At 32.2% G+C, this 26,501-nt stretch overlaps 1 non-coding gene and 1 pseudogene across 1 annotated transcript; one reads left to right on the plus strand and one right to left on the minus strand.

The window, feature by feature from the left end:
- Window positions 1–1,144: 1,144 nt before the first annotated feature.
- Window positions 1,145–26,501, minus strand: part of LOC124973102 (ankyrin repeat, SAM and basic leucine zipper domain-containing protein 1-like) — a 41,434-nt pseudogene continuing 16,077 nt past the window's right edge.
- On the plus strand, window positions 20,128–20,200 carry Trnat-ugu (transfer RNA threonine (anticodon UGU)). Its single transcript has one exon. It is a non-coding gene; the product is annotated as a tRNA-Thr (tRNA).

Here is a 26,501-nt window from a genome sequence, read left to right on the forward strand (position 1 = left end):
CACAGAAGAATATCTACAAGCTATCAACAAACATATGAGAAAAAATTCCACATCTCTAGTAATAAGAGAAATGCAAATCAATACGACCCTAAGATTTCATCTCACCCCAATTAGAATGGTGATTATGAAGAATACAAGCAACAACAGGTGTTGGTGAGGATGTGGGGAAAAAGGTAAACTCATACATTGCTGGTGGGGCTGCAAATTAGTGCAGCCTCTCTGGAAAGCAGTGTGGAGATTCCTTAGAAAACTTGAAATAGAACCACCATTTGACCCAGCTATCCCACTCCTTGTCCTATACCCAAAGAACTTAAAATCAGCATACTACAGAGATACAGCCACAACAGTGTTCATAGCTGCTCAATTCACAATACCCATATTGTGGAACCAACCTAGATGCCCTTCAGTTGATGAATGGATAAAGAAACTGTGGTATATACATAAAATGGAATATTACTCAGCCATAAATAATGATAAAATTATGGCATTTTCAGGCAAATGGATGCAATTGGAGAATATCATGCTAAGTGAGATAAGTCAATCTCAAAATAACAAAGGTCAAATGATCTCTCTGATAAGTGGATGATGACACATAATGGGGGTTGGGAGGGGTTAGTTTTAGGGTCAGGTTTAGGGTTAGGGAGCGGGGCAAGAATGGAGGAAGAAGGGACTGTTAGAGGGAAAAGAGGGGTGGGGGCAGGGGGAAGGGAAAAAATGACAGAATGAATCAGAGGACATTAGCCTATGTAAATTTATGATTACACAAATGGTATGCCTTTACTCCATTTACAAACAGAGAAACAACATGTAACCCTTTGTTTACAATAATTAAAAAAAGGAAAAAAATGCAAATGCAAGTGAACTGTTGACACACTTACATGAAAAAATAAAAGTTAAATTAAATCCACACACAAAAAAATGGGAAGTTCATTACAGTGATCAGTTTTAATTTTTTGTCTTATTTATTTTCCTTTGCTTGTGGGTGATAACCCAGTATTTTTCAACTAATTTGTATGCAAAGGAAAAATATTAATTTACTTTATTTGATATTAAATTGAACAAGTGATACTTTACCAGATCAGTACTTGTTACTGAATTATCATGAACTTATTTGGAGTGTTCTTCAGCATTCAGACTTTTTCACTTAATAATTTTGTTAGAATACCTTATGAGAATTTACAGGTAATTCAGTAAAAATATTCTGTACAGCAGTTATTAAATGGCCACACTGTTTGTTTAATTTCAGAAGAAAGTGGAGGAACTCATCACCACTAAAGAAAGGAAACAAATAAATAGAAATCACTTAAGAGCAATTTTCTTCCTTCTACTGCTCTAGATACAAAATCTAGTTATAAAATTAATAGATCCTTTAAAAATGTTTATAGATTAGGTAATATGTATTAGGAACTGAATTAGTTCTTGTATTAAACCAATTAAAAAAGAGGAAAAATAAGTTTTGAATCTTAAGGATCTCATATTTCAAGATGAATGTGGACACACAACTGTAACATTGTTACCTAAAGGGATACACGAACAGGAAAGATAAAAATACCAATATTTGAATATCTACCATATGAAGAGACCACTAGTTATTTTTACATATATTATTTCTTCCAATCCTCAACAACAACTAATATTAATCTAGTTTATAAGGTAGATCTATAACTGAGTTATTAAAGGATTTTAAACAAGAAAGTATAAAATCAGGCTTTTGTAGAAGAAAGTTTATTAGGAGAGTGATGTGGCTTAGAGAAACACAAAAACAAAAGTAGAGAGAATCACTAGGAGAATAATAGAAAGAATCATTGAAGAGATGATGAAGCTTAAACTAAGGATCTGTCAGTCTCATTGGAAGGAGGAGGTTGAGTGGAGTTTAAGAAACTTCTGGGATAAATTGAAAAATGTCATGATAGATTTCATGCAAAATAATAGAAAGAATTTGGAATGATTCTCTATTATTTGCTTTCCATTAAAGTTGGTGCGAAGCAGAGAACTGAATTTGAGGATGGGTGGTGAGGAGAATAGGGGATGGAGAGAAAACACCGTGGCATAATAATTAAGAGCACAGACTCTTGCATCAAGACTAATGCTGAGTTTGGAATCAACTACCACACTTACTATCTTTATGATATTGCACAAGCCTAATCTTGAGCCAAATGTTTCCATATCTCTAGAATGGTGAAAAAGGACTTTCAGAAGGACTGTTGGAGGCAATACAAAGAATTGTGTCTCCAAACAGCTGGCATTCAAGTAGACTTAATTATGGTAATGACTGCAATTAGGATAAGAGGCAGGTGGTAACCACTAGTAAGAAGTAGATAATGCAGGTCTTACAAGGATATTTACTCTGAAGTCTACAGACTCTTGAGTTTACATACAATTCAGAGGTTCAGTGATTTCCATCGGGAAAAAAGTTACATTTTTATTTTTACTAACCATTATCTGGAATTCAGCCTTTCTTGTGAACATATTAACAAATCACAAGAGTAATTAGAAATGTCTGTGACTTGATCAACATTAGAAATCAAAATTATGGTCACAAAGATCACAGAGAAAAAGGGCATGCTGTGAAGAGAGAGCAATTGATCAAGGGAAAACACAAAAGACATTAAAGGAAAAGTAGCTTCAGCAGTAGAAGAAAATAAGGAGTTAAATTTTGCTATAAATTACAATACAGGGGATCATTTCAAGACAAAAAGGTCAAGCACAATAAATAATGTAACTACCAATTTTCACTAAGAGAAGACCTGTTGACTAGATTAGTTTCAGTAACACAAACTAATTTACAGTGAAAAGTACCAAGAAACACAACTCAATAATTAAGTAAACAAAGGTTGTAAACAGCTAATTCAGAGAAAAAGAAACAAAAATTAAAATGATAATAAATGTGAGAATATAAAATGCTATATTCTAGCAAAATGATAAGAATTAAGTAGATCATTAGCATTAAGAGTTGACAAGATCATGAGCTAACCTTTCTGGAGAAGGTTTTAGTAGTATCTACTGAAATAAAAATGTACACAAAATCTATTACTAAAGAACCAAATGACACTTTTAAATCCAAACAGAAATTCTTAGTTGCAGAATTATTTCATTATAGAGCATATAAAGTTTCTCTACCACCATTTCTAGGATGATACATTATCAAAAACAAGCAAGTCAGCCTTAAGTAAAATCAATAGGAAAATTTTCCTTAAGAACCCTTACAAGAAAATATATAACATTTTCAATTAAGAAAAGTCTTTTCTGTTAGCTTGAAAAAATTAGGTAGGAAATATTGTTTATAAAATATAAACTTTACGAACATAAAAAATATATATATATATATATATATATATATATATATGTCACTGACAAAGAAAAAGACCTTACAGTTGCTTTTGATAAGCAAATTGAAAATAAAAAAATATACTACTTAGGAAGAGAAAGTATTTATAAAAGCATTTTCAAAATACATGTAATTTTTTATTCCATTTCCTTTCTGGGCTTTACTATAGAAAGGACAGAACTTAAAGAATACAAGACATTATTGCTACCCAAGCCATAGCACTAATTACTTGTATTTTTTTCCATGTGATATTTATATATACTTATAATTTAGATATTAGTGCTCTTTTAATATGCAAATTTTGTATACTACTAAAAATACTCAACAAATAAATCATTAACATGAACTATATTTCATGAACTCAAGGAAATTATTATCGATTCAGAGTTGCCCCTGGAAATATCAAATGATATCAGTTATGTAATTCTAATAGATGATTTACAGATATACATGTGGAATATTAATTTATCAGCTCTTATTCTAAAAACAGGAAGGGACTCAGTAAGCAACTCAGATGAAATGAGCAAATATTATTAGCAAAATCACAGTTTTAATCAATATAAAGAAAATATATACATTTCTTTTGACATTATTTTCAGAGTCCCTGGGTACAGACAGTCAAATCATACAAAACAAACTCTTCAGAGTACCATTTTTATCATATACATCAAAACCACACATTACATAACCTACAAAACTTTGTATGACAGCCCTAATACTTTTGCACCTATTTATTAAAAATAAGCAAATATGACACAGGTATGGTTTACTTAATCAAATTAGCTATGTCTCTGTATTTGTGTGTGTGTGTGTGTATGTGTGTGTGTGTGTGTTTGTTTTAACTAAGCTAACTATAACCTTGTCAAAGGACTATAGCTTAAGCACCAGTAACATGAGGCCTGGTCACGTGGCTTGCTTTGTCAAATAAAATATGATTGGAAGTCACTGTGTGACTTTTGAACACAAGCTTAAAAAGTAACCAACTGACCTACTGGTTCTGCTGCTTGACTAGTGTATTTCTTTTTTTCCTTTGCCATAGAAAGAGCTTATCAGAGACTGGGACTGCTCCTTTAGCCTATTCGCAACTAACAATGTGGAGAGCTACCACAGTTATTCAATAATAACCAAGAAATAAACTTCAATGTTAGAAGTGATAGACATTTAAAAATTATTTGTTATAACAAAATGTAGCAGACTAATAAATATAATACTCAATATTTAAAATTTGAAGTCAAGCATTAAAACTTAAAATCTATAATAAAATCATTATATTTAGGTACTATGTACTCATTGTAGAATATCTGAAAATAATTCAAGAATCAACATTTTTACCACCCAAAGATAATAACTGGTATTAATAACTGAAAATAACTGAAAAATATTCTACAGTAATATTTTCTTTAATACACATTTAATTCCAGTATTTTTGTTAGGAATGTACACAAATGACATTATATTTCACATGTAATTTTACATTGTACATTTTATGCTTATTCTGAGTATGTTTCCATGACACCAAGGTTCAAAATAATCTTGATGAAAAAAATTATACTGATGTAATCTAATTCAACCATTTTGTTGGATGTTACATCTTTAGTTTTAATATTTTTACTTGTTCTAATTAGTAGACATGACAGTAGAATGCATTTTGACATATCATACATAAATGGAGTATAATTTCTCATTCTTCTAGTTTTATATGATATAGAATTACACTGGACATGTAATCATATATACAATAGGCTCATAATGTCTGATTTATTCTATTATCCTTCCTAACCCTGTACTAACTCCCCACCCTTCACTCCTTAGAATGTTTATAAATAATAGAGGTGAATAACACATTACATGTAACATTTTATATCTATGTAAATTTTTCTTTTTTGAGAAAGACCAGTTTCTCCATAATCAGAACTGTGAGAAATTCGACACATTCAAGTAAATTTCAGGTAGCTCAGAGCTAAGAGAAAATATCTGGGCAGAAATTGATAAAAATATCAGACATGAATGAAAATTCATTATTTCTGTTAAAAAATATCTAAAAGATGCTGTGGAATGGCAACTTTTAAAAATTGACCTTTTTTTAATTCTACAAGTCTACTAAAGTAGGAAGAAAGTAAATGAAGTAAGCATATACACTTTTGTAACAGAAATTATTGTAAAAATTTTTACACATACAAGAAAAGCATGAAACAAAATGAACAAATATATTCAAATTTATTGATTTTAAAATCTTCTTACATGATAATCTTCACAATATATTGAAGAAGGGGAAATGCCTATAAGATAAACTTCATGATAAGGTTTTAAAGAAATATGGATAATATATGTTATTCTTTGGAAGACTTCTCTAAATTTTAAAATGGTATGGAAATCCATTTGTTTATAATTGTTACAATGTTAGCTTTAGTAAAGGTGCCCCAGTGATGATACTATTACATTTTTGAGTATTATATTTTATAGAATACTGTAATTCACTGGCTATTTATTCAATAATATTTGCCTGTAAAGTTATATCCAGCAATGAAGAACAAGACTAATATATACATCAAGTTCTTCTGGTCATTCTGATGTGACCACGTATGGAATCACTACTGTAAATCATGATTACTATTTCTCCATATGTTTTCAAAGACCGTATATAGAAACCACATATCCATTGACATTTCTGGAACTTTAAACTTAAATATACAAGCCTCATTTATAACATTATTTCTGGGGAGAAAAGAAAAATGGAATATGTTGAAATAAAAAATAGTACTTGGCAGTGGAAAAATGTTAGTATTTTAAAGTATCAAATGAAATCCTTCACAATGCATTTAAGAGAAGAGGAAATGTCATAATAAAAAATTATGTTTGTAATTTTTTTATTTGTTCTAATTAGTTGTATACTACAGTAGAATGTATTCACATATTTTGATAGCTCATACATAAATTGAGTGTAATATCTCATCTTTCTGATTATACATATTGGAGCATCACATCAGCCATGTAGTCATATATGTACATGAGGTAATAATGTCTGTTTCAGTCTACTATCATTCCTAACTCCATACCCCTTCACCTCCCACTCCCTTCAATACCCTCTGCATAATATACAGAAACTCAATTCTTCCCTAACACCCCCAACATTGTGAATTAGCATCTGCATATCAGAGAAAATTTTGGGTCTTCAGATTTTGGGGTTTGGCTTATTTTTTTAGCATGATATTCTCTAACTCCATCCATTAACAGCAAATGCCAGAATTTCATTTTTCTTTAAAGTCAAGAAATACTACATTGTATGTATGTGTGTGTGTATATATATATGTATGTATATATACATATATATGCATACATACCACATTTTATTTATTTATGCATCTGTTGAAGGGTATCTAGTTTGGTTCCATACTTTAGCTATGGTGAACTGAGCTACTATAAATAATGATGTGACTACGTCACTGTAGTATGTTGATCTTTCAGTCCTCTGGGTACAAGTCGAGAAGTGAGATAACTGAGTCAAATGATGGCCCCTTTCCAAGTTTCTGAGGAATCACTATACTGCTTTCCATTGTGGTAGCACAATTTTGCATTCTCAACTGCACTGTATGAGTCTATCTTTTTCCTCACATCCTTGGCACTTATTCTTGATAAGTGCCATTCTGACTTAAGTGAAATAAAATTTTAGAGCTGTTTTGATTTTCATTTATCTAAATGCTAGACATTTTCAACATTTTTTCATATGTCTGTTGATCAACTATAACTTCTGTGAAGTAATTTTTCAGTTCCTTAGCCCATTTATTGATTGGGTTATTTGGTTTTTTGGTGTTTTTAAAATTCTTTGTATATCCTCAGATTAATGCTTTATCTCAGGTGCATGCAGTAGATTTACTCCCAATCTGTAGGCTCTCTCTTCACATTTATTGATGGTTTCTTTTACTGAGAAGAATCATTTTAGTTTCAGTCCATCCCACATATTGATTCTCAATTTTGCTTCTTGTACTTTAGGAGTCTTGTTAAGGAAGTCAGATATAGGCTGTCATGGTGAAGATTTGCATCTGATTTTTTCTTCTAGTAGTAACAGATTCTTGGTTCTAGAGACTAAGTCTGTGATCCACATTGAGTTGAGTTTCATGAATGGTGTGAGATAAAGGTGTGAGATAATTTCATTTTGTTGCATGTGACTTTCCACTTTTCCAGCACCATTTGTTAATAGGCTATCTTTTCTCCAGTGAGTGTTTTTTGCACCTTTGTCTAGTATGAGATACCTATTTATGTGGGTTTTTGTCTCTTCTATTTTATACCATTTACATTTCTGTTTTGGTGCCAACACCATGCTGATTTTATTACTACAGCTGTGTAGTGTATTTTGAGGTCTGGTATTGTGATGCCGCCTCCTTTGCTTTTCTTGCTAAGGATTGCTTTGGCTATTCTGGGCCTCTTATATTTTTCAAATGAATATTGTAATTGCTTTCTCTAGTGCTATGAAGACTGTCATGGGAATTTTAATAGAAATTATATTAAATTTGTGTAACATTTTTGGTACATGGCCATTTTGACAATATTAATCCTGACTGTCCAGGAGCTTGGGAGATCTTTCCATCTTCTAGGGCCTTCAATTTTTTTCTTAGTGTTATTTAGTTTTTATTGTAGAGGTATTTTGCCTCTTCTTAGATTGATTTCCAAGTTTTTATTTTTTTTTTGAGGTGATTATGAATATTAGAAACAATACTACTCTGGTATTGAAGGTAAGATTAGAGGATTCTGAGGAGGCAGAAAAATGTGATTCTTTATAGGGAACTCATTGGATTTTATGCACATTTGTGGTAGGGAAGGAGGATCTGGGGATTGAACTGGGGGCTTTCTACAAGGTAGGCAAGCACTCTGCAGTGGAGCTATATAGTATATCCCCAGTTTTTTTTTTTTTAATTTTAGTTTAGGTCATGCTCTCACAAAGTTACCTATACTGGCACCCAACCTGTCATCCCCTTGTCTCAGTCTCCCAGTAGGTGGGATTTACAGACATGTATAATCATGCCTAGCTACTGTCAGGCACTTTTAAGGGCTGTAGAGATAAATATCTGTATTTGTCCTCTGCACAGACATTATTCTTAAATTTGGTGTCTGTAATAATGGTTATTTTTATTTATTTATTTATTTTTTTGGTACTGAAGATTGAATACAGGGTAACTCTAATGCTGAACTACAACAAGCCTCTTCTATTTTGAGACAGGGTCTCCCTAACTTGTTTATTGCCTCACCAAATTTAGGAGGTTAGCCTCAAATTTGTGTTCTTCCTGCATTAGCTTCAGGGTCATCAGGATAATAATGGTTACTTTTTGAGTCCAATGAAACTAAAAGGGAGAAGGGGATGAGAATTTTCTAATTATTAAAGGAACAAACAGGAAACAATGAGTTAAGGGAAGCATACATAAGAAAAAGACTCTGTTACCATGTACAATGAGAAGCAGAAGATGAGGGAAAACATAGTTGGTAAGAAAACTCCAAATAGTGAAGAAAGATATGACAATAAAGAAAATTTCATAGTTTAATTATCAGGTAGTATTGCTAAGTAGGAGCAGCTCACAATTACTTGGTAGAAGAAAAACAATTTTTATGGGTAATTCAGGATTCCAAAATCAAGGTGTTTTACTATAGCTAATGTCTACATACAAAATTTTTTTACAAAAATTACTAAATATACAATCATAATCTAAAGCAAAAGAGTCTTAGGGGTTTTCTTTTTTTGATTTTTTTTCTTAGTTATACAAAGCAGTAGAATGAATTTATGTATTTTGATAAATCATATATAAATTAAATTTTATGTCTAATTTATCTGATTATATATATTATAGGATCATGTTATATATATATATATATATATATATATATATATTTACACACAAACATATGTGATGGATTTTGTATTCTATGCTAAATCCTTCTATAAGCAAAAACCCTCCAGCTGTATTATGTACAGTGAAATTGTTATCTTATTTATTCTAGACATCATATTTCTATTAATTTGGTCTAACAGTGGCTAGGCATGAGACACAAATAATTTTGAAATTTTTATTTCTTCCTACTAAATATGACCCTATTGTTTGGGGGGATTTGATTCAACCTGCCAAGAGACCATAGAAGAATTTGGGCAACAATGTCAATTGACATAGAAAAATCATTGATAAAATTCAACAAATATTCATGATAAAAAATTTTAGAACAATATGAACAGAGCTGAATATTCTGTCTCATAATAGTATCTACAAAAATCCCTACATAGCTAAAATCATGCTTGGTAGTAAAAAAAATAGTAAAATGAGCGATTTTCCCTTAAGAATGAGAAGAAGAAAAGAATGTCCATTATTCACCTCTTATTCAACAAAATACTGAAGGTTTTGTCCACTGTAATAAAGCAAGAAAAATAAAAAGCACAAAGATTGGAAAGAAATTATCAGATTTCTCTGTAGACCACACTATTTCTATAGAAAATGTCAAATAACTTAGAAAAAAAGCCTTCTAGATCTAGTAAGTGAGTTCAGCAAAGTTGAAATATTCACAATCAGAAGATATAAATAAATGCATGTGGAAACAAATAAAAGAGTCAATACCACTAACAATGCTGTAAAGATAATGAAAGAGTTAAATTTGGTATATATTTAGATTTATGTAATAAAAATTACATAATGCTGATTAAAGGAAAACCTTGAACTTGTGTGCTCATGGATTTACTAGACTTAACATAGTTAAGATGTCAATTTGCATAGGATTAGTGCTATTACTATAAACATCTCAGAAAAGTTTTTTGTAGACATAGAATAGCTTAATTTAAAGCATATATGAAAAGAGAAATGTTCCAGGATAGCCAAGACAATTTTGGGAAAGAAAATAATGATAGGAATAATTTTTCCTGATGCTAAGTCTGTCCATTTACAGTTAGAATAATCATGACAGTATGGTAAAAATTGGACATTGCTAACTGGAAAATCTGAAATCTAGATCCAATTTCTGAGCACTTTGGATTTTTGGATTAGGGATGTTAAACAGGTAGCATCTATGGAAATATTCCCAAATCCAAATACACTTCCAAACATCTGTAATATTTCTGATCCCAAGCATTTCAGATAAGGGTAGATAGTCATGTACAGTTACAGAGGGACAGACACCTGAAGAAACTGGAATAGAGAACCCAGAAAATTCTACACTAATATGTCAAATTTAGTTTTAACAAATAATGAAAACCAAATCTGCAGAAGGAATAACCTTTTTAACAAACAGTGCTGGAACAATTGTACATCCAGAGTCCCCAAATGAACTGCAGCCTCTACCATACAGTCACAAAAATGAACTTAAAATGTACCATGGACTTAAAAAAAACATTAAGAATCTAATTTTTTAAAACTTGACACTAGAAGTAGGATCTATAAGAGGGAAATGCTAGCCCTGAAGATTAAAAGTTTGCTCTATGCAAGACCCCATTAAGATGAAAATAAAAATTACAGACTAAAAAAAAATAGCACAAATCCAACAGAACACTAGAATTTAGACAACTTCCCAAAATCAATGTTAAAAAAACAATACATACAAAATTAAATGGGCAAGAGACAGAGACACTTCACCATAAATGATACACAAATAGCAAATAAGACATGAAAAGATATTCAACACCTTTATCCTTTAGGTAAATTCAAATAAAATCAAAATGATCCATCACTATGCTCCTGTAGAAATGGCTAAAAATAATTAGTGCTGACACAAAATGCTGATGAGTATGCAGAGAACCTGGATCACTAATATATAGTAGGTTGAACATAAGATAATACTGACATTCAGGAAATAAGGGGACTAGTTAATAAAAACAAAACAACTAAAGTGTAACTCCCATGCAACTTTTAAAATGCTCTCCTGAACATTTTACCAGGAGATATTAAAACTTACTTAAGAAAAGAATCTTATTCACAACAGTTTAAATTGAAATAATCAGATTTTAAAATCTAGTTAAATGCCCCTCAATTGTTAAATGATTAAAATGTCGTTAAAACATAGCATGGAATACTACTCATCCACAAAAAGGAATAAAGTATTATACTGATACATGCAACATTATTGACTGAACTTAACAATGATCGCAAAAAAATCAATTTTTAAAAGACATTTACTGCATAATTCTATTTGTTTAACATTCATGAAATAATACTATAAAGATGAAGAACAAATTATCATTTGCTAGGTGTTAAAATGGGGAAAGGGATGAGTATGGCTATAATGCGGTTGGATGCAGAAGCCAGTAGTACAGGAATATTGTAAGTGTTGACAGTGGTTACATGAAACTATACATGATATAATTGCATACTTAAATATACTCACACTAATAAATGCATGCATATCTGGTAAAATACAAATAAGCTCTGCAGATTGTCAGGTTTGGATATTATACTACAGTTATGTAAGACATGAACACTGGATCAAACTGCATGAAGAAAGCATGGGATCTCCCTTTTATCTCTGAAATATGTGAATCTATAATTATTATAAAATAAAAAGTTCAAAAACATTCACTTCTCTATAATTTATTAATAAAATCAAAGACTTTGGATTATTAGTATTCAGTGCTTAACAAATTTATAGTATTGGAAATGAAATTTATATCTTGATAACATATTTCACATAATAAAGGCTAAAAATATATCCAAGACCATATGAGAAATGCTTTCTTATTAAGAGAAAATATTACTACTCTAATGTTTTTCTTTTTGACATCTAAAATCATTTAAAGAGTGTAAGAACTATACTAGGAAAGCATGGTATCTCTTATATAGCCTGATTGAACAAGAAGCAATAAAAAATAAAGCATTAATGTTTCAACATGAGTTAAGATGGTGCGCTGGTTTGCTTCTTAGTAAAATAACTATAAAAATTGACTTTACAAAGGCTATCTTATTTCTGAACAGAGAATATTTCAAAATCTCTTTCCTTGAGAAAATAATGTTATAAAATCAAATGACAGACATTATCAATATTAATCTCAACAAGAATAGTTGACTCTACATAATAGTAATATAAATTGATAAGTTAACTTTACCTGACTTCTGACTTTGCCAATTCAGGTAACTCTCCAAAATTTATCTCTTCTACCTCCAGTTCTTTAACAGCAGCCAGAATTTTCTGCTGATCTTTATTGGTAATCCCAATCTAAGTAGAAATAATTTCAAGGTGTAGTTAAGATAATTATACTAGAATAATTTAAACTTCAAAATCATTGAAGAGGTTTTCTGCTGAAATCTGCATCTTGAAAAACAGATGTATTAGAAATAATATACTAAAATATATAGTTTGCTTATAAACATGACTGATGAAGCTATTTACACTATTAAAATATTTTTGCAATAAAAAATAGTTGTGATAGACTCTCAAACCTAATTACTAGATTTTAATATATAATAGTCAAAACAACAGAGTACAAGTAGATATAGTATGCTTATTTTGATTTCTGTAATAATTAAAATTAGTGAATCTAATAATAATTTCAGGTTTCAATCAAAATTAGTGATTATAATATTTTCAAGTTTCTAATGTGTTCAGGTAACAAAGTTCATTGCTTTTTTACACAGTCTATCAAAATACCTCTAATATTTCTCAAACTACTTTTTAATTGTTAATAATATTAGTGTCAAATTCATGACTTTTTATTTGTTCTTTTTACATATACATGACAGTAGACTGTATTTTGACATACTGTACATACATGGAGCATAACTTATCCCATTAAGTTATGCTAATTAGGATCCCATTCTTGTGGTTCTATATGATTTGGATTCCACTTGTTGTGTATTCATATGTGAACAAAATAATATCTTGATATTTTTGAAAAAATAACAATACTGGTACTATTTGTAAGACACATACCTATATCCACATTGTTAGGTATAAAGCCACCTTTCTCTCCCGCTACAGGAACCACCTGTCAATCTGCGTTACCCCCGCCTCTCCCTGTTACAGGAACCCAGCCTGCCAACCCACCTGTCAATCTGCATTACGCCCGCCTCTCCCATTACAGGAATTTCCAGCTTACGTTGCAGTAACCTTCCTGCCTCCCACATTACATTCTAATATGTCATTGGTCCATCAGTCAGTCTGTAATAATTCTCCTCCGCGATTGGTTCCTCCCAGCCTGCGAAATTCCCATAACTAATAAGAAACCCTGCGCCATCTTCTTCTTTTACTTTCCCCTTTCCCCCGAGCGGGCACGAGTCGTCCACATAAAATAAAAAGTTCCTCATGTGGGACCTGTCTGCGGAGCGTTTTTCTGGGAGTTATCGATGAACCAAAACTTCCCCTAACATCTGGCCCAACATCTGGCCTAACATCTGGTGCCCAAAGACCCGGGATGTTTTTTTTTCCACTGACTAAGCAAGTGGAATCCCATCCGATGGCTCCTGCACCCACAGATTCAGGCTCACCTTCCATTTACCTGGATGCCCAGTTTTCTGCATACAACACCGGACTCCAAAATTGGTGAGTTCCCCTTAGGCAGGCCCCTGACTATTTAAACACATCTCGGCCACCCGCAGCAGTCCCCTCCTCATTTAAGAAGCGGTCGCCCCCACAGTTCCCTCCGCCAGCTTGCGGCCTTCCACCGCTCGCCCGCACTTCCCTCTCGCCTCCCTGCGGCTTCATCCCTCGTAGCTCCCGCCGCTCAACTGCCAAGGTGTGGGGGTACCTCCTTGGTCCTCATAATTGGTCTTAGTTGTTGGGTGGATGTCTGAATTTTATGGTGCTGAGATTCTTTCTCAGGGTTTGAAGCTCGCTCTCTTCTGCCGCTGCTCGTCTCACGGCTCCCTCTCGCCGCCCTGCAGCTTCCCCCCTTCGTGGTTCTCGCTTGAAATCCTGGCCAGGTCTTCAAACTCTCTCGACTCTTTGCCCAGTTAAACATTGATTTCAGGTGATGACCAAATCATTGTTCTAACCTCTCGTTGCCTGGCAGTGTGGTTCTTGGGACTCCAAATCCACTACCCAGGTGGGTCTCAGATTACCATGGAATTCAAAACATCCAACCCAGCAAACTCACCCCTGAGATGCTTATTAAATCATCTCAAACCCCTTCACCTATTCCCTGAATCAGAGCTAAATTGTCCTTTAGATAGTAAGTCAGAATGGTCTATTTATGACACCCTAAATTTTAGCTTTATACTAGGTAAAATTATATGCCTTATTATACTAGTTATAATTAAGTACATATATGGGCAACCTGGTGAATGGAACGGAGCTCTTCCCCTTCTTGTTTTTCCTTTCTTTCTTGCTAAACCTCTCTTGGCTTCTCCCCCACCTTTTAACCCTTCTTTCCCTTACAAGTTTACTTCATTCTGTTTCTCCTTCTGCTCCTCCATTCAGTCCACCAAGTACACCAACCATGCGGTCTCATACACACATTCTAGCTCCTTTACTGGAGGTGGCTGACATGGAGGGAGTAAAACCTGAACACATTCTCTTAGCTGATTCCTTATTTTCAAATCTTTTCTTTCTTAGCTCTCCCTGCAGACTCAAGAACTTAATAGGACCTAAGCATCAAGTCTCTGCTAGAACATATTAGCCCCTTTCAGATTCAGATCTCAGTCAAGGGTTACATTGAAATGTAAATGAAGAAAGGCTCAGTGGGAGACCAGGTTAAAACCCAAGAAAAAAAAATGTCCATTTTAAATTTCGCCTGGGCTACAACTCAGAATACTTTTCTCCCTTTTGACTTTTCTCTCCTTCTCATTTTCTCATGCTTTAATTAATAACCATTATCATTTTTCTTCTAGGACTTTATTTTTCTTAAATGCTGTATTTTTGAGCTCACAATTTTGATCCTACAGACCTAGGTTAATGATTTTTTATCAGTTCTTTTTATTTAACTCTAGAGTTATTTTTGAACATCTGTTACATTGCAATGGAGATAAATATTACAGGGCCTTTACTTTTGTGTTAAATATAAGCATGCATAAAAATTAAATTTTTAAAAAATGGATCCAAATATTTTTTTAACTCACGTGATTTAATGAGGTTCAATTTAAATTGGGTAAACTGATAGAAGTAAAATGTCCTTAAAATTAACTCACAAGTCTCTAAGTGGTCAAACTAATAAAATATTAATGTTTATAAAATGTCTAACATCAATTCTTCTAGGAATTTTCTTCAACAGAAAAGAGACGGCAAATACTATTGGTACACTTGTCTGATAGCTTGGTTTTTCTACAATAAGATGAGTGAATTGGAGTCAACATGTATGGGATTACTCAAATGTGTTTGTTAGAGACATCTGATTAATTTATAAGGTTATTCCATGGAGTAACATACTTTAAAACATTATTCTTTGTATATTAAATGTGTTCTTATTTTCCAGGTATACAAGCCTTTAAAGCAGAAAATTTATCAAGCTGCTGTTCTCCAAATTAAACTTGTCTGTAATGGTAAACCTATCATTTAATATTCTATTACAGGACCTGTCATCAATAGGGTATATGTAAACATTTAAGAAAGAGTATAATATGCAGTAGCAAAAATGGAACTCAGCCAAAATTCAAGATAGCTATTGCACAAACTGAATGTTTTACTGTTGGTAATTCCATTTTGTATTTTCCTTGTAAACTCTAATTGTTGCCTGATCAATATTTTGCAGAAGTACTGCTTCAAGAGCAAACATTGTAAATTAACTTGGAATAGTAAGCCATCACCTATAGGACAGATAATGTAAACCCCAATTAGACAAAAGGGGGTAAATAACTGTAAAGTTATAGACATTAAAGCTAAATCCCAGTACTCTTACTTTATGACTGGTGAGACTGACTTGCTTGGTGGTTAAGATCAAACTTAGAGATTAAATACAGAGGCCAAGAAAAACTCCATATTTGGGTCTTGCCCTCAAAGTCAGCCTCAACCCAGGGAACAAGAGGACTTCTCCAAGGAGCTTTGCAACTCTGGGTCACACAACCTCCTGAGCAAGGAGATTGATGAGGCTGCTAGAGAAAAAGCCACTCAGTGCATCTGCTGCAGAGGAGGGTCACAGAAAAAGGCAGACATCCCTGATGCTTTCAAGGAAAGTCAGGTCATCAAGAAGACCCTGCCTAACCAAATGGCACTAATGAAGCTAAGAAGCTGTCTTAAATTCTCTATGAGTGACCCCTGTGGAAACTCAGCTGACTCTAACAGACAGGAACAGGTCACTTTGACCAGTTTGATCTTAAACACCTAGCAAATCAGTTAAAACTAAAGTATAGCCATTCTTGGGCATTTAAAAATAATAGCAACTATGAAGAGAAACTGCTAGAGTCAGAATTTTTAGTCAGTTTAAGGCCTACAGACACAGGTAGGCTTAATATATGTTTGCTAGTAACAGCTTAAGCATAGAGATCTCTACTAAATGTTGTGTTTACATTCCTGATAACCTAGACAATGTTAAAGCTCCCAAATTAAGGCCTGTCCTCTCCAGCCTTTGCTAGGCCTTGTTATGGGAAAAACTTCTCAATTCTTCCACCCCCTGTCTTTTACTTCCATGTCAATTAATCAACTTGTATTGCAGAAATATCAGGATCTCACAAAAAAAAAAAAATTAGAGCCTAGCTGCAGATGTGCCTCCAGGATTGGAGCCTGGCTGCAGATGTTCCTTCAGAGAAACTAACAAGTCTCCAGTTCTTCCTGCCACAATGATACCAGCTCTACATCCACACCCAGCAGGAAGTAATTACAGAACACTGACCTTCATCCATGTACACAAAAATTTGTTTTTATAAAATAGGAAATGGGGGAATGTTAGGTATAAAGCCACCTTTCTCTCCTGCTACAGGAACCACCTGTCAATCTGCATTACGCCTGCCTCTCTAGTTACAGGAATTATGTTGCCGTAACTTTCCTGCCTCCCACATTACATTCTAATATGTCATTGGTCCATCAGTCAGTCTGTAATAATTCTCCTCCACGATTGGTTCCTCCCAGCCTGCGAAATTCCCATAACTAAAAAGAAACCCTGTGACATCTTCTTCTTTTACTTTCCCCTTTTCCCCGAGCGAGCACTAGTCGTCCACATAAAATAAAAAGTTCCTCGTGTGGGACATGTGTCTGCAGAGCGTTTTTCTGGGAGTTATTGACGAACCAAAACTGCCCCTAACATCTGGCCCAACATCTGGCCTAACACACATACATTTAAAAAAGCATCTCTTATTTCTAAGAAGTCTGTTTTGCAAATCTATTTCACATTTGGAAATGAAGTACTGGTTTTAACTGAGATATCATGACCACCTAAAGGAAGAAAACCACAACTTTATTATGTCTTTAAGTGTTTTTAAAGTCACTTAATACTATAATCAGATTTTTAAATGAATTTTTCATAATCATATTTAATCAAGAACCTAATAAAGTATCAATCAGTTTGTAACCCTAGGATTACTGAAATAGCAAATAAAAGAAGGCCCAATTTAAACAAAAAAATAGTATAGCTAGTTTTTGAAAATGATACCAACCTTTGCGAATTCATCATTTTCATGGTCAAAAGGTGTCTTAAAGTTATGTCCCTTTCCTGTAGAAAATGTAAAAAAATCCCTATTACCTTTCAATATAAATAGTACAAAGGGAAGTAGTTAAGTGTACATAAGACAGTGAACTGCTGCACTCTTAAACAACTTCCAACTTTCCAGAGGGGATAGAGATGTAGATAGAGAACTACACTACTGGGTAGATAATATATACTCACCTCAAAAAGTATAAATATAACTAGTTTTCCAGATTCAAATAACATGATTACTTTCAAATTACTTTACAATTTTGCTTACATGACATGAAAACATTTCTATCAAATTGGATAGAAATTATATTTATACTGAAGATTACTCCAAATAGAAAAATAGTTTCAAAATTTTGAAATAGTTTCAAAATTGTACAATAAAACCCAACTCTAGTCAGGCATGGTGGCATATGCCTCTAAGCCCAGTGGCTCAGGAGACTGAGGCAGGAAGAGTTCAAAGCCAACCTCAGCAAAAGTGAGGTGCTAAGCAACTCAGTGAGACCATGACTCTAAATAAAATACAAAATAGTGCTGGGGATGTGGCTCAGTGGTTGAGTGTCCCTGAGTTCAATCCCTGGTGCCCCAACAAAAAACCCAACTCTAAAGCACCTGAACCAAATGTGCATAATCCTAAGGGGGATCTGTTTTAAGTACTAATTTATTGTATCACTATCCTCATAATTCTAGTCTACTCAAATCCAAAATATTTGCTTAAAGTACTTAGGTAATGTTTGGCATATGGGTCTAATTTAATATTCAAGACAACCTTACATTACCTATTATTACTTTAAGGGAAAAAATGCTTAAGTAACATATTTTGGTCAAAAATCAGAGGAAGAATCTTATGTCATGTTTGTTTGGTTTAAAATCATGCTTCTAGTATTCTATACAAGAAGATCAGCAACTGCAAAAACAAATGGTTTATTTACAGTGGCATTGGACTGTTGGCAAAAGTTGTTAAATTCAACTAGCTTATACTTTTTGTAAATATAATAAATTTGGGGGTATTTATTACAAGTTTCAGATGGGATGTATTATAAATTACACAGAAAAGGTACAGCATTCATTCATAGGCATCTTTATGAATTAAAATTTAATGTTATGTTAACCAACAAATAAACATATATAAATCTCACCTTTAGTAACTCTGTCATATGTTCCAGTCCAAGACCATGTGAAAATATTTCCAGATTTCCAAATGCTGTGTATGAATTATACATATTTATAGTGATGTCAATTTCAGAACAGACTATCAATGTATGAATAATAAATATATGCTTATATTTTAAAGAAAAATTTAGAATAGTAAGAATGAATTAATATAGAATATATTTGTAAATGTACACTCTAGATTTGATGCTGTATCAAGGATTGAGCAAGTGTTAATTCATTTTTCTTCTACCTGGGTTGGAACTGAATCCAGGGCTTTGTAAATGCTAAGCAAAGCAAATCACTGAGCAATCCTCTCAACTCAAAGCAGGCTTCCTAAGCAATGATATCAGAGGAAATAGGTGATGGCAAAGTGTAGTTCATCTTTCCTAAGAATGAAAATACTCATTAACATATAGTCCTTGTAAAATATCTGCATGTAAAATTCTCTTTAATTGTGATAAGTAAGAATTAATGAACAACTTTATATGGGGTAGAATGGTTTATAATTGTATACTGAACAATAGTGCTCAGGAAAATATTTTTAGTTTTAGTTTAAACAATGAGTAATGTGCTTAAAATACTCAGAAAGCAAGGGATAATACAGTGTGAATACTAATGCAGATGCTGAATCCATTAAAATGCATTTCACTAATATTTTACTAAGTTTACATTTAAAGTCAAAGTTGTTATGATTAATATTGGTACACATAAATAAAGCCCTCTAAAATTATGGAGACCAATGCACCTAAAACCCAGACATTTCTAAGTGATATTTAAAAATGCTTGTCAAAGTATAGAATATCATATATCTTAAACACATCATTATATGTAGAATAAGTAGTAAAAGCATGCATTTTTAACTTATTTACAGGAATTCTTTTGAAATAAAATGTTACCCAAATATGTGAACTTTTTCTTTATCAGAATCTGCTATCAATTGTTTACAAAGAGCCTCTTCTTTACTTAGCTCTTGAAGCTTTCCTTCCAATGGATTTAAAGTCAAGGAAAGAAAGTTGAAGATCTGAAAAGGTTCAGAAATTAGCCAAATATAGTTAATATTTTATACACTGTTAAGTGCACTTAAAAAGAAATAACATATGATTATTTTTAAAATGGAAAAAATAGGGCTGGGGAGATAGCTCAGTTGGTAGAGTGCTTGCCTTGTAAGCACAAGGCCCTGGGTTCGATCCCCAGCCCCCCCAAAAAAAAAAAAGGAAAATAAAATTTTAGCAAGGTATAAGGGACAGAACTTTCATGACCTGTTACCCTGAGAATGACTTTTATGAACTCAAGTAAATTCTTTCTTGACATAAAATAAGCAGAAGAATATAACTAATTTGAAAGAGTAAAATTAGAGTAGCATTTTTAGTAATATATAATACAAAACTAAAATGCCATTTTGATAAATGACTCAGAAAGATCAAGTTTAAGGTAGTAACTGAAATGCATTGCTAAGAGGGAAGGAAGCAATAAACTTGCTTAAATGTATACAAATCTCAACTATATACCTCAAAGCAATATGGTAAAATTTGTTAGTATTACATTCTAACTTCTTACAAAGTCAAGGCTATGTCATGTAATCATTCAAAATATAAGATCAAATTTCATTATAATAAATGATTTATGATTCAATACAACCTTTGATGCTCATAAATTTATTATATCAAATTCAGTGTTATCTACCCAAAATTTAATAATGTAGTAAACTAATTTTTAGTTTCCTAATTTTCAATAGTAAGAAGAAATAATGCAAAAAATGTTTTGTTGTTCTAGGGATTGAACCCATGGGTGCATAACCACTGAGCCAATTCCCAGGATGTTTTTATATTTTATTTAGAGACAAGGTCTCTCTGAATTGCTAGGTGCCTTGCTAATCTCCTGGGGCTGGCTTTCAACTGGAAATTCTCCTGCCTCAGCCTCTGGAGCTGCTGGAATTACAGGCATGCACCACCATGTCCAGATTTCTTTTTGAAATTTCACAAGAGTTTAGTGATTAGCCTCTATTCTAGAATAATTTTGGAAATATACATATTATTTGGAAAATGATATCATGTTTATTAGATTGCTCAAAATTTAGTGAAGTTATTTTATGTGCAGTATGACAGTTGTATGATACAGTTTGTGGAATTTCACAAACTGTAAAATTCAGAACCTCAGTGTTATGAACTCTTGAACTTAATAATTTTACAATGGCATTGTACTTGACTCATGCTTAGAAAGTACAGGCCACTGACTAAAAGTTTAGTATTCACACCAAAAGTTTGTATTCATAAAATAATTTGATATATGGCAAATATTTATCATTCAGCTTTAAAATCTGAATGACAGCAGATCATATACCCAAGTATGTTATCACTTTACCACATACCTTGTCATACATATAGGAATAAATGTTGCTTAAGGATTTAACTTTTAATTTGTCTAACATCTAAAACTTAAAATTATATGTTTTAAGTACATCTTCAAATGATTGACACTTGTCTCAATACAAAAGTTAATTTTTAAAAATCTAAACCAGTTTAAAATATTAGTGTACTCTACTTTTATTACCAGCAACAGAATAAGACTGTTATCCTTTTATATAACTTATCACACTATATATGTCTTTGATTTAGTAGATGAAAAATTACTAGAAAAATAATAGGTGGAGAAAAAATATTTATACATTTAATAGCTGAAAAAACTATTATTACACTTGTGAGTTCCAACAAAATAACATAAAGTTCTATATAAGAGAATATGATATACCACAGAAAAATTAGTTTAACATATAGATGATACCTCAAGATGTTTGTTTCTTTTTGCAATCTCACTTGGTATCTTTCCATCTTTGGTTGGTAGCATTTTATTAGCTCCAAGTTCAAGCAACATCAAAACTATATTTTTATGACCTTGACATGCTGCCCATGTTAAAGCCTATAAGGGGAGGAAAAGAGGATTGCTTAAAGAGAAGGAGTGCACATGAGACAGATAGGAATTGTTTTCAACAGTATTAATGGCACATTAAAAAAGAGAAAATGGTTAATTTATAGAATGATACAACCTCTTCATTTAACAATATAAACATATTTATCATATTGTAATGTAACATACTTCCCATGCTATAATTGCAAAGCAGACTGCAATGTTCACTGTTTTATAAAATCAAATATTTTACAGATAAGCAATGTTATGGAACAAAATGATTTATATCTCAATCACCAAAATGTTTTCTACAAAAAAGGAATCTTTATGTAAATTCAGAGTCCAGGTCTCTTTGCACATTGTAATTTTTGTCATGAATAATGACTACCAGAGTCAAATGCTTACTTTTTTCCTCATTCATTTGTTGCTGTTTTTCACCAGTGATTATATCCTAGATTTTCTGTAATTATTACTTCTTAGAAATACTTTTGTAATAAAAACAACCAAACATCTATTTTTGTAGATTATGAGTAATAATAAATTTAAACACAAAAATTTAAAAGAAATATTGTAGAAGTGTTTCTTACAGCATAACCATTCTCATCCTGGGCATTCACTTCTGCACCATGTGCAACCAGGAGAGCAACCACCTGAGGGTGGCCATCCCGTGCAGCATACATAATGGGGGTCATCAGTCTCCATTGAGGAGGAGGAAAGGAGAATTAGGGTTAGGGCTGCCATTAATGATTCTCAATTTCATGAATTTAAGTACACACAATACTATCAGTATTGTTTTGAAAGCAAAAGAAAAAGATATAAAAGCATTTAATAAGTCAGATGATTTAAAAATCTAATTTTCCAGGAAAAATATAAAAGAGATGACACTTGAAGAACTGAATGCTAACACAGCACCCTCTAGTTAAGAAATATATAAAAATTAATAAAGCATGATTTTTAATGTTTTAACAATTTATACATTCATCTAGGAAATCATCAGGTTAACTGCACTATGCTTATGCAGGGGATATAGTGATGATGATGCAAATAAGCCTCCTCCTGCACTGGATTTATTAATTCTAAATCCTTATTACATTTTATATGGCAGATTGCTGAAAAATGTAAACTTTAAAATCTTTCTTTATATCTTAATGTGTCACATTATGATTCTATTTAAGACTAAAATAATTTTATTCTGACTTGAAGTCTTACTCTAATCAAGAAAGAGATCAAATAATTTAGTCTGACTAACATTGTTTGGAAACTACTTTCTGGGAGAGAACAATAGTTTCTCTCTAGTTTATCATTTTCATAAAACTGGATATTCAGACCCTTTACTCCTGGGTGTTAGTCAGCTTATTTCTATACCAAAGGACACTAGATTATTCTATCAGTTCTACTTGGGCTGAATTTAACAGTCTATTTTTAAAAAGGGTCTGACATTCTGGGACCAATCTTCATTAATCATCACCAATATCTGATTTAGAAACAAATAACTTCAGAGAACAACAAATTAAATAAGTTCAGAACTCTGCATGTTGATATAAGAAAGTTTATCTTGGTTATTCATATTACTTACAATACCTATAACAAAAATGTGTCTCAATAAGGCTTATTATTGTTAGGTAAATTCTGAATCTGATAACTTCATGTCAATGTCTAAAGCACAAAACAATTCACACATTTATCTGTTTTTTTCCTATTTCCTAGTATATTTTGATTGCCTTATTTGAAATTATATGCTACATTAAAACATTTCCTCCTTTGTCTTGAATATCCCCTACCTAGTGGTTTTATTAAGATACACAATTTTTATAAAGTGAAGATAGAATTTTCTGGATAATTTAAGCAAACACAAAAAGTACATTCAACAGAAATATTATGAATCAACTACTTATTCTAATTCTTTACTACATGTAAATGAGACCTCTTGGTAGTCTCTCCTCCATTCCATGTTCCCCTCACAAAGTCCAAACATGCACCTCTCAAGTCTTTCCTGTTTCACTAAGCCATCATTACTCAGACATAGGCTAGTTCATGATCTTCCCTATCACTCCATAAATAAGTCTTCAGGAGGTCCTAAGAGCCCTACCTTCACAAAATATCTGCAGATGAGCACCTCTTCTCACCTTGTCCTCCAGGACAGTAGTCCAAACCATACCCATTCTCCCTGAACCTGCATTATTGCAAGAGCCTCATAGCTGTTTCCCATGCTTTTTTTTCCTGTCCACTTCAGTTAATTCTCTTTGAAAATGCCAAGTTGTTCCCTTTTCAGGGAAACACTGTTACACTGGTTTCTGACTACTGAGAAAAGATAAACTTATCAAACAGAACAGCAAAATCCTATGCCAGTATAGCTTATCCAAAATTAATTGAATTTTAATACTATTTAAGTGAAACCATCAATAATGTTGCAAGACATTTTTGAAAGGAAAAAGAGCAATTCTTCTAGTATTTCCTACTTGTTAGTTTAATGAAGTAGCAATTTCATTATCTCCTCAGGAAATTTTAGAATATATTATCTGATCTACTCAAGTAACATGGTAAACTATTTGTGCTACTGATACTTTCAACACTAATTTTCATCTTTTTCTTAAGATTCAATGTAAAGAATTCTCATTCTCTTTTAAAACTACTGCGATTTGGTTCTGCTTGCTCCTAACATAAAAAAAAAATTAGTTTATTGTATACTCATTAATTTTTATTTTTTCCTATCACAAATTTTCCTTTATTTGTTTTACTTCACTTAACACTAGTAATGTTTGATATTGATATCTCTTTCTTTTGGCTTACATTTACTTACAAAGTTATCAAGTTCACACACTTTTAATTCAACCACTTCTAATGAACAGGATTTAGCTATTCTTTTGTTTGTTTTTAAGACTGAATCTCAGTCTGTCTTTTAGGTGATAAATCCAATACAGTCCCATTAACCCTAATGACTGGTATACTTGACAAAATTCTTTTCAGTTTTTGCTGGTTTACTACCCACTACATTTTGAAAATCTGGTGACTCTATGTTTCTATTAAACTTTAGTAGTTTTCTGTGCCCTTAGTATCCTGCAACACATAGGAGAATTTCACTCAAAATGTCAGTCGTGCCTCTGCTCAAGATGACGGCTTCACATTCCAAAGTATATGCAAAAGTCTTTATTTTGCCCCTACTCTTGAATGCAGAATGAATAAACACATAATTACAGATCCCAAGTTTATTTCTCAGACTATTTGCCTTCTTCCACATATAGCTTCTATATTATGAAATATGTTAGATGGAAATTTCTGTATAGAAACACTTTGTATAGGTAAAGTGTCTCGTTAGTAAGCAACTCTTAGGTATTTTTCTTTATTCTTGATATATTGAGTTCAGAGTGATGTGTGCTTATTTTAATTTTTAATCAAAATATATGTGCTAACTATTTGTGTTTGAATTTTGCCACAAGTACAAGAAATATTTGAACTCTAAGGTTTTGTGTCTTCAGTTTGGGAATATTCTTGGCCATTATTGATTCAAATACTGCATAACTTTTTCTGGAACTCTTATTAGTTAGATGTTAGAGTTTCTGGAAAGATTCTTCATGTCTTTAACCTTTTCCCTTATATTTTCCACTTATTACCTTTGTCTTTTTTTCTAGGCAATTTTCTTCACATCTAGGTTCTAGTTCATTAATCCACTCTTCAGTTGAGTCCCACCTGCAATTTTGCACATTATACTTAGTTTTAGTAATCAACACTAGTTTTCATTATTCACTGTACTTGTTTTGTACTTCCTGTTTGTTATTTTGTGGAGGCAATCCCTCTTTTATTACTCAGAACAGTAAAGTTCTTTTAGATTCTATTTTCACTAGTGTAAGTGAATCTTTTTGTAGAGTTTATTGTTTCTGTTTCATTCCATGATGCTTACCTTATGTAGATTTTAGTGATTTGTGTCTGTATACATACTTTTCAGACTATTACTGTAAAGGTCCTCCAAGCACAGAAGACTCAAGTCACTAGCCTTCACTTTGCCTATTAGCAGTTTTAGATCTTGCCAGAGTTCCCATCTGTTTCTTTCATCAGTTATTCATTTTCCATTACAGAGGTAATTGATTTTTGTTTTGTTTTGTTTTTATATCCAAAATTTACTTTGGGAGGGCAAGGCTTCAGCATATTGTTCTCTGCTTAACATCTTAAAAGTCAAATTTATTTTCCAAATTTTATCAGATCTTTTTTCATCAATTTTTCTTCGAGAATCTTTTAAACAATTCATTGAGTTAAAACAATTCCTTTAACACTCTGAATGTTTAATTATATAAATTAATTTAGATTTTTAAAGATATCTTCTTTAATGCTGAGTCAAGAAATGACATGTCTGCTTATTCAATCTTCTTTTGTTTCACTCAGTGGAATTTTAAATTTTTTTTAAATATAAACATTCATGTTTGTTGTACACTTCTATCTCCATATCTAGGTTTTTGTTCTTTAGAATGTGATCTATAATCTCATTGTATCCCCAAACTGGTATTTGTAATTTGAAAACTAAATGAAATTAGAAAATTAGTATAAAAATCTCCCTCATTTAATACTGATTTCTAACAGTTTCTGAGTTGATTATCTTGGATTTAT

Source organism: Sciurus carolinensis (genome assembly GCF_902686445.1).
Source record: "Sciurus carolinensis chromosome 14 unlocalized genomic scaffold, mSciCar1.2 SUPER_6_x, whole genome shotgun sequence".
NCBI lineage: Eukaryota > Metazoa > Chordata > Mammalia > Rodentia > Sciuridae > Sciurus > Sciurus carolinensis.